At 35.1% G+C, this 19,072-nt stretch overlaps 1 protein-coding gene across 2 annotated transcripts in view; it reads left to right on the top strand.

The window, feature by feature from the left end:
• The window catches only part of LOC139074340 (cTAGE family member 2-like), a 624,763-nt gene that overhangs the window by 146,145 nt on the left and 459,546 nt on the right, over positions 1-19,072 (top strand). The gene's annotated exons all lie outside the window — the stretch shown is intronic.

Consider the following 19,072-nt stretch of genomic DNA (forward strand, 5'->3'; position numbering starts at 1 on the left):
CAAAATCCATCCATAAATCACTCTAAGAGTTACCTGTATGAAGGAGATTTTGTATTTTATGTTTCTTTCTTGCTTAAACTCTTTAATTATTCCCTGTCTCCAACAAACTCAGCGTTCAAGTACCTTCACATTTGACTTATGTTTCCATTTTTATCTCATATCCTCCATCTCAGAACCTGATCTAACATTAACAAAATCTTACCCTTCTGTTCTTTCTTAAATTTGTTCCAGGTTTTTAATAAAACTAAATGTCTTTTGTAAAACTTTGCATAAGTTTAGAGTAAATAAGCAGAGTGTAACTATGTAGGAAGTTATTTCCTTTGTATAGAGAATCAAATAGAGATACGATAATGATTGTGAATTCTGGATTATTACTCAAAGCTTATTTTCTACCTTTGCTCTGTTTCTCACTAAATTAGGTGAATTCTGGGTGAGTGTGCATATCTGGGCTTAATAATTTTCATCTTGTAATTTTCAATGAACTTCCACAGCTGATTTAATTCTCACAGCTTTTAAAAAATATGTTAACAATTTATTGTATCTCAATTATATTGAAAAGAACCTGATAATTTGAGGCCAATTAACCAGGACAGGGTTCCACTGTTCCACAATCGAAGAGCCAGGGCCAGAGATTGTAAATTCGGTTTTAATGGGCTCAAACACTTTCCGATAAACATTGCCTTCCCAGAGATGGAAATGCATCAGAGATGGTGAAACTTAGGAAGAAAAATGGAGTAAATAATGTAATTATTTTCCAAAAACTCCATGTGTTAAATTCAATACAAGGTACTAGTTTAAAATTAATTTAAATTTTCACTGAGGGTATGTGGTGAAATAGGCAGATTTACTTATTTTGACACAGTAATAGAGAAAGTATGTTGTGGTGATTACAAACGTGGACCCTGGAGCCAGACTGCCTGGGTTTAAGTACAGCTCTGCAACTTAATACTTGTAGGACATTGGCAACAGCTCAGCAGCTCTATAGTTTCCTTTTCTGATATGTAAGTTGCATATTACAGGAACACTTGTATGCAAGGTAATGATGAGGATTAAATGAGCTATTACATGTAAAGTATTTTGAAGAGGGCTCTTCAAATAGCAAAAATCCAATAAATATTAGCTATTATTATTCAGCCATTGAGACAAGCTTGATCTTCACTAGACACTATTTATTATTTTTTTATCAACCAGGATTCACTTTTTGCTCTAAAGAAAGGGTTAATTGGAAAAAGAAAACATCATTGAGCTACTAGTCAACTCTTTGGAGCTCTCTTTTCCTGAAATACATGTGTCATCCTCCTTAGAAAATAGCAACTTTCATTGAGTTACAGTCCATCCATAGGTGTCTACAAACATGAGAGACAAGATTGTCAGTTGAGCTAAGAGTGGAACAATGGCCACTGTTGTGAAGGTGAGGGGAAGATAAAGTTATATCCAGTGGTTAGCAAGGAAATGGTGGATGAAAATGTTTCTTTGTTGTGCCATCATCTCTTTTGGTAATTATGAAGAATGACTATTAAAAAATAAGCACCAAAGAAATAGGCTTATCTTTAGAGATGATGCTTAAATAAGCCTTGGGTCTGAGCCATGGGGAACAAACACTTCTTTGCTGAAGTTGTTTTCTGCTAACCCCCTTATTTCCAATCACAGAATGAAGAAATCAATATTTACCAATAATGACCTTCCAAGGATGTTATATGCTTCTAGACTGAAAGAAATTTGGAGGATTCAAAACTGAAAAATGAAAGCCAAATGGAAGAATGAAAGGTGAAACGAATACAAGAAGCAAAAAATTAAGAGAAGTCCAAAGAGAAGCTAAATAATCTGTTCTTCTATGCAACTGGCAGATGAGAATGAAAATGGAGATCTTCGATAGAGTTCAGCAAACTTATATATTCCCTCAGTAAGCTCTCTATATGGAGCCCTAGTCACTACTTTTGTAAATTTGTTTTCTATTCCCGTAAAGCCAATCCACTAATACCACTTTGGTCTTTTTATTTCTGTTGGTAACTGTTGATACCAAGGTATTAACATAGGATAAAACAAATAATATAATATACAAATTGAGTCAGCTTGAATTTACGTCTAAGCCTACTCAACTTTTAGAAAGAAATAATAGATAAAGAGAATTGTGTTTATATTTAGATTCTGAATCAGAGTCCAGAAACGCTGAGGATTGTTTTAAGAATATCGTGTGTTATATGTGCTTTCTTGCAGTTGCTGTTGTTTTGGTTGGAAATACCTTGAGGACTTGAAAATCATTATCCTAGGTAAGATTTATTCTAAAAACATCAGTTTCTTATGTGAAAAATAAGTGAGTATAAGAAAATGATTATGTGAAATCCTATGCAGCTTTAGTATCCTAGGATTATGTTAAGAACACTTACCAGATCAGTAACTTCTTTTCATTCAGTTTCTTGCTACACTGTCGTCAGCATCAGTTCATTTTTCACTGAAGAAATCAACTTTGGCAGTTAAAAGATTAAAAAATAGACCCATTGCAACATTTGTTATAATTCATTTGGGAAGACATTTTGTGTTCATAGAATAAATCTGTGCCTCCCTTATGAAGGCTATGGTTCCTTAGAACAGTGCAAGACCTTTTATATTTTGCTTTGAGACTATTGAGATAAACTTTCCAATCTCAAGTCAGATCCTAAGAACACACACACTAATATCCAAATCCCAGTGGGAAAAGATATGTGAGCAATTAAACAGTTCTACTGAAGACTTGATTAAACAAAAAATGAAATGATGCAATGTGTTTTTCTACATCCTGAGAATGTCTCGAAGAAAAATGTTTTTTGGTTCTCAAAATAGTAGGTCATTTTATATAAGATTGGATTATGATATTTGCTATCAAATTTGACTTAACCAGCTCAAAGCAAGTTATCAAACAACTATCAAAATGTTCTATGTGACAGCATGATGGGGTAGAGTGGAAAGAAGCAAAAATGTGTCTATCTAGCTAAGGAGATTTAAAGGATATTGAAAGTAAACATGTAGATGGATGAATGAAGTTAATGACTCTGATATGTGCTATATGTGCATTTATGTTCAAAAGGAATTCTGGCCACCCAAGGCCAGAATCTTCATTCAATAAATACATTTATTCTATGAATATATTGTGCCAGGCAGTGTTCTAAGTACAAAGCTGAGAGAAGGAGGATAATCTTAACACGACATTAAGAATTTTGTCAATTATTGTGGCTGCCCCAATGGTGTAGGGGTTAAATTTACGTGCTTTGCTTCAGCTGCCTGGGGTTCATGGGCTCAGATCCCAGGCATGGACCTACACAGAGCTCATCAATCCGTGCTGTGGCATTGTCCCACATACAAAATAGAGGAGGATTGGCACAAATGCTAGCTTAGCAACAATCTTCTACACCAAAAAAAGAGAAAAAAATTAATTTTGTCAATTATAGAATAGTGAGTGAGAGGCACTGGAGGAAACATCATAAGCAATTATATGGAGGTTGGAAAGCCCATGGCATGACTGGAGACTTGGAAATGAGTTTTACAGAGAATGTGTTGCCTACTAATGAAAGATAATACTCAAAAAATATATATCTTGGCAAACAGAGATATAAGCACTTTTGACCTTCTATCTCTGCCTAGAGGATTAAACTCAGCAGAAAGAAACTCTTTTTTCCAATAATTCCAGAAAATCTCATTAGGTCATTAGTTTAATGGTGTCCACCAAGAAACCAATCACGGGTCTTTTGATGACTGGTCATTAACACTTCCCCATAATCCCATTAGGTGCAAAAACAGAGACTCACTAAGAATAGGTAAGGTTGGATTCTCACCAGAAAATTGAGATGTCATTAGTAAGAGAATGAGAAAAAACATGTCAACCCCTATAGTTTAAAAGTAAGGGAGTGACCGGATTATATATATAAAACAAAACCCCTCAAATAAATACAGAAGAAACTTTTATGTGGCTGCTTTTCAGACATGTTTGAGGAGCACTCAGTGCAGTTCAATTATTCCCAGACAACTGGCAGCATTGCTTATGAAGTAACATCGGGAGGAAAAGATAAGTCTGAAATTTCCAGATTTTGTGAAAGTGAATGTAAAGATGACGTCATTTTGCTAATAAAGTGAAACACTCTTTAGATAGGAAAAATGTGTCTATATCCTAGTAGGACATGGAGACTAATAGTTATCCATGCTAAAGTGAGAGTAAACTCTTTGTCTCTGAAGCCCTAAAATCCAAGGTCTCTGAAAGGGAGATTGTAGAATCTGGAGAGAGTTCAAATTAGCAACTGGGTTAAAGGTGAGCACCTGGGTAGCTGAAAAGGCTTCTTAAACATGGAAAAGTTTGATGTTGAAGGTTCCTCTGAAGAGACTAGAGCTCTAGTATATTGATGCTCTGTAGTTCAGTGACTCCCAACTCATGTGATTTTGCTCTCTATGGGAGATTTGAAAATGTCTAGAGACATTTTTTGCCTGTCACGAATGTGGGGAGGGGTGGTCCTGACATCTAATGGGTAGAGGTCAGGGATGCTGCTAAACATCCCATAATGCACACGAGAGAAATGCACAGCCTAGAATTGTCTGGCCCAAAATATTAACAGTGCTAACGTTGGGGAAGCCTGTTCTAGTTGGAGGACCAAAGTTGATGGATGTTTATCTTACCTTCATCTTAAAATGCAAAGTCTCATGGGTGATACAGGAAATCTCACTCCAATTAAAACATTTGAAAACAAATGGAGAACCATGTTTTAATCATAAGCACAGTATAACTCCATTAGTTTAGTATTTATTTATTTATTTAAATTAATGATGAGTAGCTGTCCTCCCCATGGGTACTAGGATATTTCTAAATGATCTTTACCCTCAAAGATTTATTTTTAAGAGACATTAATGAAAGTACATTTTATGGGACAGGTCCTTGCAGTTTTATTATTATGCTTAAGTCCAATGATAACTCTTTGAGGCTGGCAGTTTATTGCCAGTTTATATTTGAGAGACTTGAATTTAAGCAAGTTTAAGTATCTTCCTCAAAATCACTCATCTGGATCTGAACCTGGAACCAGAGTTTTAACCTCAAATCAAGTTTTCTTCCTGTTTCAAAAAGCAATAAGGACCTATGTTACATTAGTGACTCCAGCAAAAAGATAAACAATGGCACATATGAAATGGAATCTTAAGAAACTAAAAAAAAAAACAAATGAAGTGTTAATATTGTAGGAGCACAGGAAAGGTAAATTATGATTTGGCCTTTAAAAGATGGGTGTGTTAAGCTTGAGAATGGACACTTACATGGACCAGGTTCTAATGCCTGTAAATTGAAAATGTCAGCTTATTTGGAGAAAGGTTGCTTGCAAATGTGATACATTATCGAAAGCGATTGACACATGAAGCATGCTTGACTGTCCCCTGTGTAGAACATAACGTGAGGAAAAATAGATGTGTTTTAATATTCGTAGGTGTAAGTATCCAAAACAGGAATATATAAGGCTTTAGAAAATAATTACTAGTTAATTTTACTTTATCAAAAATTATAAAACTTAATTGTGTTCATGTTCTGAAATATAACTTTAAAGATTTACACATGTCATAATTATGAACTCAAGAAATTTAGGTGGTAGCATGTAATCAACTCCTCATGTAACATATATTAATCTCACTGATTTCATGCATTATACAAAGAAAGGTGTAGCAAAATGAAAAAATGTTTTTTGCCATCCTACAGTTACTAATAAAAAGTGAAGCATCTGAAATAACTTCTACAATTAGAGTGAATTTGTATAAAAATATGAGCATATATTGTTATATAAAGAAAGGATATTCTGTATACTTAATCATATCCATATTTAAAACACCAGTTTAGTACTTTAATGATCATTCCTATTTTTGACTCCATAGGTCAAATATCAAAGTAAATAATAATTTATGTTTTTTAATGAAGATATCTATTGAACTGCCTTTTTCTACAGGTGAGCACACAGAAACCTGAAAAAGCCATGACTTGCCCAATGACATATGGCTATTGGATCATCAACCTACTATTAGAACCCAGATTCTTAAATTCCCAGTCACGTACCCATCTCTCTATGCTAGGCTTTGATATACACTACAAATTGAGATATTCACATTTTTATTTTGTAAGGATCATATTTTTACATGTTTTTGCTAATTTTTGACCATTTTAAAGACAATCTTCGTACTATAAAACTATGGATACTAGTCCAGTGAATGTGTTGAGGGCCACGGAGCTGTTCTGAGGGTCTGCATCAAGATGAAACGTAGAGAACGGCAGGTAGAGATACATCCTTGTTCAGGAATGAGTAACTTAAGTACCCTCAAACACTGAGAAAGACTCTGCCCTTTGCTAGACTCTTTTCTCTTCTTTCTGTAAGGTTGCTAGAATATTCATTCTTTTCCCATTACCAGTCAAGAAAATAGATGAGAGGTAAGATGTCTCCACACTCTAAAGACCTTTGTGATAAAGGAGTTCTTACTACAGAGACAATGGTGGGATTTACCAAACTGGTTATGAGGTAAAACCCTCAGTTAAATTTGAATCTCAAATAGGTAACAAGTATTCACTATAAGTATGTCTGAAATATTGCACAGATATACTCATCCTAAAAACTTATTCATTGCTTATCTGAAGTTCAAATTAAATTTGGCATTATGTATTTTTGTGTGCTAAATCTTGCAACCCTATATCCAGAAGAACTCAGAATGCTATGATGACGGATACATCCCAGTTTTCCTGGAAGTTTCCTCTTTCTAATGCTGTAAATCAAGCATACGAGGAATTCCCTCAATTATAATTCTTTATAAAAATATTTTTTTCTCAGACTGTCATTTCTGGTAAGGTCATCTCTGTTTCTTCAACTCTAGAATTAGATGGCTCCAAATGTTGCAGCGCTAAGTCAGAGACCCCATATAACATCAACAATTCTCAATGGCCCTATGTGTTCAGATATCTAAGGGTTTAAAGATTAAGCAGAGGCAGTGTTTTCCAGTCAGTTATCACTATTATAAAACTATTTATTAATTTCCATTTTCAAGGTTTCTCAGCCTTGTCACTACTGATATTTTGTCCTGGGATATTTTGTTTTTTTTTTATGGGGAGCTGGCCTCTGCATTGTACCATGTGTAGTAACACTTCTGGCTTCTATCCACTAGATGACAGTTTCACCCTCATCCCTAGTCCCTCCACTGTGATAATCCACAATGTTCCAGACATTGTCAAATGTTCCCTTGCAGGGGGAGGGGATACATAATCACCTATAATTGACAACTCTTGCCTTATCTCCTTGATCCTGGTAAATTTTCACATTTCTTCTGTTTGAATTCAACTTAAAACTAATGTGTGAATGAAATATCATGGTTCCTTGTCTCCCAAATGATGTTATTATATGGATTAAACAATTTATATTTTCTTTGAATCTGGGATGTGTGGTATTTAAAACCTTCTTCTTTATCATTTCTTCCCTTCTTTTTTCTTTTTTCCCTCATGAGTCAGTATAATTTTTGCATGCTCTAAATCTTATTTAGAGTAAGTCCTGTTTACCATATTTCTCCAGAAGTGTCATTTTATTCCTTTCAATTCAATTCTTCAAAAATACCTTCCTATTCTCCCTTGCAAAACTCTTCCAAAAAATCACAGAAACCCACTGACATATACTTGAAAACTATCTAGGCCCTTCTAATTCTCCCAACCCCAGGAAACAGTTGTTCTAGACACTGCTATTACGGAACTCAGCTAAGTCAGGCCCTCTATACAAAACTCTTTAGAAAGAAGGCACTTCCTGTTTTAGATACTTAATGTTTAATTGTGGCTGAAAAGTTTCCCCAAATGATTTTTCCATGAAAAACTGACTGAACCTAAGGCAGCTTCTACATACTTTACATGAAAAAGAAATATCCATATTATCTCTGAGCTACAAACCAATCTGCTGGTGGACTAGGGAGCCTCTCTCCTGCCTCTGGAGAGCTGGTCTGAGAAAGATGCCAAGACTCATATCTATTTCCACTCCCTGTCCCACCAGGACCCTAGAGAAAGTTGCTTGCCTTATTCTCCAGATGACTTAAAATAAGCAATTAAAATTACTGATTGTTTTCTGATGTAACTCTGGTTTCTTGGCAAATCTGAAGAAAAACAACAGCAGCTTTAGAAACATTTGATATAAAGGTTAACTGAAAGTTTAAATGACTTCTCATGCTCCATGATCATTCTCGTAGTTTCCCCAAATTTTTGTATAACAAGCCATAGCAGAAGTTATCTTTTTTATTTACTTAATAAATATTTTTCTCCTTTGTAGTACATTATTTATTATTTTTAAAATTTATTTTTGAGGTATAATTGACAAATAAAACCAACATGTATTTAAGGAATACAACCTGATGTTCTGATATACATATACATTGTGAAATAATCACCACATCAAGCTAATTAACATATCCATCACTTCAAATAACTATTTTCTTTCTTTCTTTTTTTGATGAGAATATCTAAGTTCTACCTCTTAGCAAGTTTCAAGTTGTTAAATTTAGTCACATTGCTGTACATTAGATCTTCAGAATTGATCCTACTTGCATAACTGAAGCTTCATATCCCTTGACCAAGATCTCTCTATTTTGCCCTCTTCAGCCACTGACAACCTCCATTGTACTTTCTGCTTCTATGAGTGTGACTGTTTTAGATTGCACAATGTGAGATTATTCAGTATGTGTCTTTCAAGAAATATTTCTTATGTATCTACTATGTCCCTGGTTTCTGTAAGGCTTAACTGCCCCAGGTTACACTAATCACACAGGAGGGAGTGGGAAGAGCCTGCTGCGGTCCCTCAGCTACTTTGTTATGATCCTGCTATTGTGATTAGGAGCAGAGCATCAACACATACATATTGTTGATAGGACTACAAATGGGAATTCAATATTTCGTTTTCCCCAGAATAAGCCACATCTGACTAAAACTAGTATATTAGGGTTTCTAAAGTTATTGCAAACATCCTGGATAACTGATAAACAAATATATATTGTTAACAGCATGCTATTATCTTTCTTCTAATTTATCATAAAGCTTTCATCTAGAACTCTGCAGTCCCTTAAAATACCACATTTCCACAAAATTCTTGATTCTGTCCTCTCTATAAACCGTTGGCATTTCTTTATATCATATTTTTGGTATTTCACCCTTATACTTTTCAATAGCCTCCAAATTGGTCTTTAAGCCTATATATTCACCCTCATAGCTGTCTGCCACACTGCTACTAAAATAACTCTTTTCAAAGGAAATCAATTTATATTTATATATTTGTCTGAACATCCATAAAATATGTCTGTAATTATGTTAGGCATTTTTCACCTTTTGGAGAGAAAGGAAGAAGTGCCTCATGGGAATATATCACTTATTCTAAAAATAAATACATTAAATAAGTGTAAAATAAATTAAGTGAAAGCTATAATGAGCAAATCATTCCCCAGATTGTAAATCTGGGTGAATCATAGTCACTTATAGGTGCATCTTCAAGTGCCTAAAATTTCCCCCCTTGGTTTTCTCTACTAGACTTTTCCTTGTCAACTTTCTGTACAAATTTTTGTCTCCATAAACATCTATATATATCACTCTCTATCTCTATCTGTCATCTATCTTTTTACCTATCTATCTATCTATGTGCTGTTTTGCATATCTGCACATTTATAGAATTTCTCATCAATATAGATACCCTTAAGTTCTCACTTATCCCATTCATCCACAAAGCACTGCTGGGTCACGAACCTTTCCAGAAAACCTTTTCTAACTTCTCCAGACAAAAGTCATTATTCTTTAAAAGTCAATTTCTGTGAATCATCCTTTAATTATTGCTTGGGCCACAGTGTGATGTAGTTATCAGTCTCTATATTTACACTGCATTCTCTTCAGCTAAAGCATGGGTTCCTGGATATCACAAACAATCTCTCTTTCACTTGTGTATCCTCCGCACATATTTCTATGTCTATCCAAGAGCAGATGCATACATATATAAGTAGTATTGAAGCAGAACCCTTGGCTTTATTTTCTTCATCTGAAATATTTGGGATAACTCTGATACTCTTCACATCAGGAGTAAGAATGTGTTCACCATTCAAGTCCATGTATTAATTGTTGCTGCCAAAGCTGTATCTTAATTTTATCTTCTAGTCTTCTGATCCTTCTTCTATACTATACCGACCTTCAGCCTGTAGTGTAATGATCAAGTAGTCATGGAGTGGAAAACCTTGGTTTAGCTATGAAAATTAAATTTAAAATATATGATGGAATATGGGCTCAATTGTTTCATTTTGTTTTGTTTTTCCTGCCAGAATTCTGGAGAAAGTCATTGGTATTTGAATCCATACTATGTTCCATCTTTTGTAAGGATATATTTTCACTTATTAGCAACGTCTCTGAAGTTGGATGTGTCTTACAATTAATGGTAAAGAAATAATTGTCTCATAGTTGAATAAGTAAAGATTGTTTCTTGGGCATACATTTCGTGATGGTGAATTTTATAATACTTGGACTGTGAAATGATAATGGACATAAAGAAGGAGTGCATGGTGAAACATTCCAGTGGTAGCATTCTCTGAGAAACCTGGTAACAGTGTCCTAATTTATCCAATTGGCATAATCATGGATATGTTACAACTAATTTGAAATAAAATGTGATTTATTCCTGTCAAAGTCCTGTTTTTCAAAAATAAATGCTATGGATGAAATTGAGGACACAGAATCCAGTGTATTTGTCTAAAAACATAGATAGTGACATAGCAAAACATGCAGTAGGATAACATGTAGTGTTTTTGCTGTTATTTGTCTGTTTCTTTGTTTACTTTTCATATGCCTTGTCGGTGTCACGATCCAATGTACACACCAGGATAGATGCGGAGAGGGCTGACGGCCACTCTGAGTTTATTGTAACCAGCGTTTCAATATATACATAGCTTACAGCTGTTAGACATACACAGGTGTTCTGAATGAAATAATTAGCGAATGCCAAGAATTCTTAGTGATTTCTCAAGGAGCCCTCCCTTGGCGTCTGTTTTGATATTATCATGTTATTGCTGTGCTCGTATATTTTATCTTGGAGCAGGCAAGGTCTCTTAGGCAATGGTCCCTCCTGCTCCTGATATCGATATAGTTTCTCCATCTGTGCCCCCGGGCGGCCGCCGACTGTGTTAGGTTGCCCCCTAAGGGGGTCTTACCCATCATTGGCTAACCGGCCTTCTCACCTCCGGGTCACAGTTTGTTGGCAAACTTTTTCCAGTGATTATTAACCCTTCCTGTGTCAGGGGTGGCTACATGCCTCGCAAAATATCATTCCTTGGTGACCTATAAACTAAAAAAGAAAAAACAAATAAGTGCTTATATTGATGTTGTTAACTTTAAAAGTGTAAAGCATGTTCTGCTGTATTCCAACAATATCCTGAACAAGCTCTAATTTCTGTATTTTCAAAAATGATTCTACTTAGAATGCATATACCATCACAGTGATTTTAAAAGAATTAAACGAGTGGGTAGATTGGAAGAAAACTTCAGAATATGGGTCATTTTAACCTTTAAAATTGGCTCCCCAGCTCATAACTTGGTTATTTGCTGAAGAGTTTAATTCAATTTTTAAAAAATTTCTGAACATTACTTTTTGCTGGTTATTGATTATTCTTCACAAATGAATTTAATCTGGTAAGAGTAAATAGTCATATGATTGAGTTAATTTTCTTCTCATAGTGTGAATATTAAATAAATCAACAGTTATATCAAAACATTTGCAAGAAATGCTGCAACTTCTTCCCCGTTAAATGTGATGTTTAATTTTTGTTGTTGTTTATAAACGTCCTCCCCTCGCTGAGGATTATTGTGTACAGCTAGAGGCACAATGTAGTTGTGAACTGCTGCTGAGACCAGCTAGGCAGCCAGCTGAAGGGGCGGGCGGAATGAATATACAGAACACGTCTATATAATAGACACAACACACTCTATATTATTTAATGAGGGCAGGGGACCATCACCCTCTAGGACTGAGGTGACATCCCTCTGATCACCGAGTATTTATTTGCAAGCCAAGAAGTACAAGCATAGCAGGAATTCATGCCAGCAGGAACATGCAAGTCAAAGCTCAGCAGTTCTAATCTTGGCCCCTTCCATGTACCCCGGCCCTACACAAGGCCATTCTCTGAGGGAGTATCCTGGGAACAAACTGGCAAGTTATGCAGATGGTGTTCCATTCCTGCAAGGGCCCAGCGTTCTTAAGCCCCTTGCCTTCATGCTTGATAAGAGACTACCTTGTGGCCTTTGATTCCAAAGCACAAACAATCTAACACAGTAATTTATGAGAATCAGCAAGTTGCATATATCTCAGTCACCCATTTTGTAATTTGTTCTTGCTAAGCTTAAAGCCTTGCAGTAATGTTGCTATGCTCTCCTGCAACAGTGAACATGTATTAATATGACATTGGCTAATAGAAGAGAGGTAGTATATGTTACAGTCTTGCATAATACCAATGGATGTTGCAGAGAAAATTTTGTATTTTGAATGCTAAAAAGCATTATAAAAGAATATATATCCTTTACTCTTTATGAAAGAAGATGGAGAAGGGACTGTGGGATACTATACAGGGTCTGGCAGAAAGATCAATGTTAAGAACATAATTTAGTAAATAAATTAATATATGTTAACGGGGAAGAAAAAGATTCTCAATAGATGGTACTATAAACATTACCATATAGTTTGGGAAGCGGAGCTGGACAATTACTTTGTAACCCTTCGTTCATTCATTCAGCAAACATATACAAAATAAATAAAAACCAATAAATTTAATACTCATTAGAATTTAAGTTAAAAACTCATTCAAATATGAGAGAAAATATAGAATGGAGTGGGATTTATTTTCGCTGGATTAATTTTTAAGCTGCAAAAGTTGAATATAAGTACATTAAAAATGTAAACTACATATCAAAAAACATGCCTAATACATAAAAATAAGTGGCATCACCAATTTGTGATATTTGGCAAACATTACCCTCAGAAATTAATGTCTTTAATATATAAAATGTCTTGTAAATTATTATGAAAAGCCTTAACACACAGTGGAAGCAAGAGCAAAGTGAACAAAAACCTCACAGAAAAGAGTTTAAAAATCATTGACATTAAATGCTTCCATTTTTCAACTTCCTTTTGTATTTTTCTCCCCTGTCCTTAATTTTTAGGTTGACACAGAAATAAAGTTACCTCTTGGATAAAATCAGCATTAGAATGTTTTCTAAGTCTTATTTTATATAAATATATATTATTATAGAGAAAATGTTTCTTTATATACTTGTCTTGCTGTTTTATGTCCTTTGATTACATCATTTTATTTGACCCAAGACATAAAATAGAGAAGAGGTAGCAGCAAGACACCAGCTCCAAACAGAGCTTCCAGGATATGGTGACCATGACAGCAGTGGGCTAGAGATGGCCACAAAATGGTCATAAGCCATTACAGCTAGCAGGATGACCTCACTTACCAGACATGTGCAAAACAAGTAGAATTTCACAGCACATCCCAGGAAATAACTAGTTTTGTCTTCTTTTAATATGTTAGCTAACATCATTGGCACAATGATGGTGGAGTAACAGAAATCCACAAAGAACAAGTGGCTGAGGAAAAAGTATTTGGGGGTGTTGAAGTCAAGAGTTGACCTAAATCAGTGCAATCATACCCAAGTTGCCCAAAACCACGACTTCATAGATGAGAAGAAACACTAGGAAGAGGAAAATCCTCAATTTACGGGTATCTGCTAAGCCAAGGAGAATGAACTCTGCCACAGCAGTCCTGTTCCTCTTGCCCATGTCCCCATTTTATTGGTATTGGGGAAAAATATTAATAGTTATTCTCCATTATATTTAATCTTCACAAAATCTAAAACACATAAATATTTTATTCCAATGATTTTTTTTTTTAAAGGAAATATAAAAACTTGCCTGAATTCTCAGAAAACATAAGGTTTATGGATTGGAATGGGGAAGGAAGGTGTGATTTTTTAAATAAGGGAAGGAGACATTCAAGGCCATTGACACATGGAATATACCCACAGAGGGTGAGAACACTCTCATTTAGCCTCTCTGTCCTGACCTTGGTAGATATATACGTGACTGTAGAGGCACTGATTGGTTATTCCAGGAGGAAAGAGCATCTGGACTAAAACTCAACACAGTCGGGTATCTTCTTGATTCTTCAAATTATTTCAAAGAGGCCAAGGATATGTGCATTAGGAAATCCCAGTTTGAAAACAAATAATTATTCTGATGATACGGTTCTCTCTTCAGCATCCAGTAAAAGTGAGTTATTTGTCTATTTATGAGTTCAAAGGAGTACATAATTTTAAAAATCTTTTCCTGTTTTCTAGTCTAAAGATGAAAAATCAGGTTGGTGATCTCTTATAGAGCAGCGGTTCTTTTACAGGAGTTCTCGTGATCCCCATGGACATCAGGCAATGTCTGGAGACATTTTTGGTTGTCACAATAAGGAGGAGTACTACCGACATCTAGCGGGTAGATGGGATGCTGCTAAATACTCTATGATGCACATGACTGTCTCCCCTCCTTCAGGCACACACACATACCAATGGCACATGCAAACAGTGAAATATTATCTCGTCCAAAATTTGAAAAATATCAAGGTTGAGAAGCCTGCTATGGAGAGACATTTCAAAGTGTTTTGCACAAGGCCAAAATAATGCCTGTCCTTTCTTCTTCAGATGTAGTTCCAATGTCTGTGCCCCCAAATGAGTAGTCCTGAGGGCCACTTACTGCCACTCTCAGCATCAGAGTGATTGTCAGGAGAATCTCCATGAAGTCTTTACCAGATTCCATGGATGCAATTAGTATGAGAGAGGAGGAAGAGAGAAGGAGAGAGAAATCAAGCATTCTTCCCAATTTGTTTATATTCTTCTTCCTCTTACACTAATACTGTTACGAGATACTTGGTTCTTCCGAATAAATTGTTCTCATTTCTCATTGAACTTGTTTTTCAATACAGAAAGGGAAAATATTTTCATAAAGGAATCCTCAAAACATGGCATTTCTTAAAACACTCTTTAGTTAAGAGAAGGCTAAATACAGACTTTTAAAAATATGTCGAACGCGACTGCCCTCTTTTACAATTCCTCCTTCTCTTACACAAGGCTATAATAAACTACTCTGCTAAGAAAAAAAAAAAAAAAAAACAAGCTTCCAGATCCCAGGAAATATCATTCATGTCCATTCCCAAAAACCAGAGTACAGTCCAACTAACCAACCTGTAGGATAAAAATTGCTTCCCCTGTTTTTGAAGATGCTATGATGGAAAATGACTTAGGCTTTATGTTTTGTGTGTGTGTGTATCTCAGGGGCCTATTCTCCTTAAGCTTCCCAAAATAATCACTGATCACTGTGGGACATCAACATGATGTCAAGAAAACAACACCAACTTGGGACTCAAACAATGACTTCTATGAGATATAAAGAGGGGGAAATGCTATCCCAACTTGGTACACATTATTAAAATTCAACATGATTCCTTGCAGAGTTCATGATGAATTGCAGAGCACTGAATGCTGCATCCAAGCATTGCTCTGTGAGTCAGGGATCACATCGCCATTGTGAAATATGTGAATAGGTCTTATAAACTTTGCCTGTATTAGACTCAAAAGCTCCTTCCTGGAGGGGATAAGGTCTGAAGCCACACCGGAGTTCTGCCAAATGCCAGAAGGAGGTGGGGATAATGAACTTCTTTTATGGAGAATAATAATAATTGCTCACATTTATTGACCACTTCCTGTAAGCAAGTTACTGTTCTGAAGACAACTATAAACACATTTCATCTTTATAAGAATGAATGATTGGTACAGTTATGTATCTTTATGAATGAGATGACTAAGGCACTGTCAGGTCGAACTTGCCCAAAGTCACACATAGAACCAGTGGTAGTATGAGACCATATGCTGCTTTTTGGGTTGTACCACACATTTGACCCTGTGAGGAAGAGCAGAGCTACTGAATGATGCTGGGATGGCATAGCCCTTACCCAATGCCAGAGACCATGAAAAGAGATTGTCTCAAGGATCTCTCTCAGCTCTGCTCCTTTTCTGACCATATATTGTATCCCTAAACCAACAGTGTTCAAACAACTGTCTGTGGTTTGTGCCCTTTGATATACTAAACATCTCAAGAATTCCATGGATGTAATTAGTTACAGGTAATATCAATAAATATATGTTTTCCTAATATTGCTCCATCTGATAATTTTTTGTGTTTGAGGAGCGTTTCTGAGTCTCCTTTCCACTTAGCACTCTCATGATTTGATTTTTCTCATTTTTCAAAAGTGAAGATTCCTCTTATCCATTCATTTATTACTATATGAATTACCCCTATTAGAAAAACAAAAGCAAACTTCCAAAACCTAAAACATAAGAACAATTTGAAATATTGTTTTACATGCATCCTGAAGTTTTCTTTTATCAAGACATGTCAAATCCACGACTTTGGCATGTAGTACATATTTCCTTTCATGCAAAATGGTGGCATTAGACATTTATGGCAGCCATTTCAATGATGCTTTGAAATGAGATATGTAGGAGATTGAAGACAATACGTCTTTTCAAGCTTTGGTACTTTGGTAGTTTTCAAAGAGGGAGCTCTCTCTCTTTCTTTCTCTCCTTTTTTTTCTTTTTTTTTTAACATGGGCAGCTGAGCTAACATCTGTTGCCAATCTTCATTTTTTCCCCTTCTTCTTCTTCTCCCCAAAGCCCCACAGTACATAGATGTATATTCTAGCTGTAGGTCCTTCTAGTTGTGCTATGTGCGATGCCGCCTCAGCATGGCTTGATTAGTGGTGCTATGTCCACATCCAAGATCTGAACCAGCAAAACCCTGGGCCACCATAGCGGAGGGCATGAACTTAACCCCTTGGTTAGGGGGCTGGCCCATCATAATATTTTTTTAACGTCTATTCTTTTTGTTCTTAGTGCACCCTGAAACTACAGTCACAAAATGTATCCTCCTAAAGGGGAGAGTTTCAAGACAGAAAAAATAAAATATTATCTAAAAAGAGTACCATTGTCAGTGATGTTTTATATCATCCAGGCATCCCACTTCAGGAAAGCTACTTGCTTATCTGTTTGTCCTAGAATTAATGACATGGCGAGTGTTTTTAAAAACTAATTTAAATATAAATATTTTATTGAAATTTCATGGTCATTATCCATAAATTGAATAATATCAATATGAAGCTCTAAATTTTTGATGAAATGTATTTAAAACACATACAATAAATGAATGCTTTAATAAAATATTGTATCTTTTGCAAGGTTCAATGAAATCAACAATGTGTTAAATTTTCTAAACCTTTAATTCCATTGTTTTAATCAAGGTGCATTTAAGAGGAAGAGTAACAGATATGCTTAATTGTTGTATGGTACGACTTGGAAGGTGTTTGTGGCAACATTTTCAAAACTTAAGAAAGTGAGTGGTTCTAATGGTTGCATAACAAACCACTCCAAAATATGTTAGTTAAAAACAACAATTACTTATTGCACTGGTCACTATTACATGAGTCAGTAAGTTAGTTCTGTAATCTGATCCTGACAAGGCTGATCCTGGCTTGTTTTGCTATGTGTATGATATCAGCTTGGCAGGTTAGATGATCTAAGAGGCTTCATACTCAAGTCTGGTGGCCATGTTCCTCATTATCCAACACTCTAGTCTGTTCCTATGCACGTAACAGCTTTTCAAAGAGTCTGAGAAAATTCCCAAAGATTGTGAAAAAGTCAAAAGGCCTCTCAGAGGCTTAAAAGTGTCACAGTGTCATTTTAGCAATCTTCTGTTAGACAAAGCTAGTAACAAGAGCAGCTTACATACCAGGAGTGGAGAGATTGATTCCACTATTTGATCAGAAAAGGGCTAAGAGTCATGGATATGGGAAGGACTAAAGAATTTGGACCATGTTTTCTACCGCACTCGGCAACAAATCCTTTTGAAAGATATGATTTCCAAAATTTTGGCCTTTGACAAAATTGGAGTCAATCCAATTTTGTTCAATACATTATTTAAAAAAGCTTGGAGGAAAGATCATCATGAGAAATTGGCATGTAACTTCGATGGAGTTCAAAGAATTGAGTGATATTTCTGTTACAGCACTATTTCTGGTAGAATTTCCATCCCCATTTACCTTTAATATGAGCAAATAGTCTCAGCATTTTCATTTATTAAAAAGTAGAAATATAAATGATGCTGAAACCTCTTGCCTTTTAGCATTAAGTGATGTCTTTCCAAAGATAGGTTAATTAATTGTGATAGAAAATCCAAACACCTACTCATAATATTTCTAATACAAACAAATGTTTCCAAAATATTTTTCAATTTTGATTAATTATATTTTATCCAAATTTTAAATGTAATTATATTTTTAATTGGTTGTATAATTATTATTTTATCATTAAATGGTTGACAATGCAGAAAGAAAAACTTTTGATTTGCACATGACCAAAAAATATGAAGACTACTGCTATGAGTCATGTTCTATATGGAAGTAACAGAATTTAGATAAAGAATATGAACTGTCATAACTAGAAAATAAAAAAAAAATATGATGTTACCAGTGTTTACTGGAAAATGTGCTTCTGATGTGTCTGGTGCCTTCAATGATTTCATTAATTCTATCAACAATTGCTCTTATAATGTTGACCTGGTCACTTAAACATCATGGACCTTGGTTTCCTCAAAGTAAAAGCTAAATGAGTTGTGTTAGTTCTAACACAAAATGTGATCATCCTTGGTCCAAGAAGGACAGAAGTAAAATACAATCTCTATAAAGAGGCATTAACCATCATTGATACAATTTAAAATTAATATAAATGATTTCCTAATTTCAAAGAAAATTAGACATTGTATATTTGCCAGATGTATAGTGAAAAATAAGTTTGTGAACATCTAGAGAAGCAGAAGTCAATAGGAGAGAAAAGCATTCCATAATCAGACATCTGATATGTAAAACACTGTTTCTTACATATTTTATATTTCAATATAAAAAGGTTATTTAATTTATTCCTTATCACATAATGTTTATA

The sequence above is a fragment of the Equus przewalskii genome, chromosome 11 (genome assembly GCF_037783145.1).
Source record: "Equus przewalskii isolate Varuska chromosome 11, EquPr2, whole genome shotgun sequence".
Classification (NCBI taxonomy): Eukaryota; Metazoa; Chordata; class Mammalia; order Perissodactyla; family Equidae; genus Equus; species Equus przewalskii.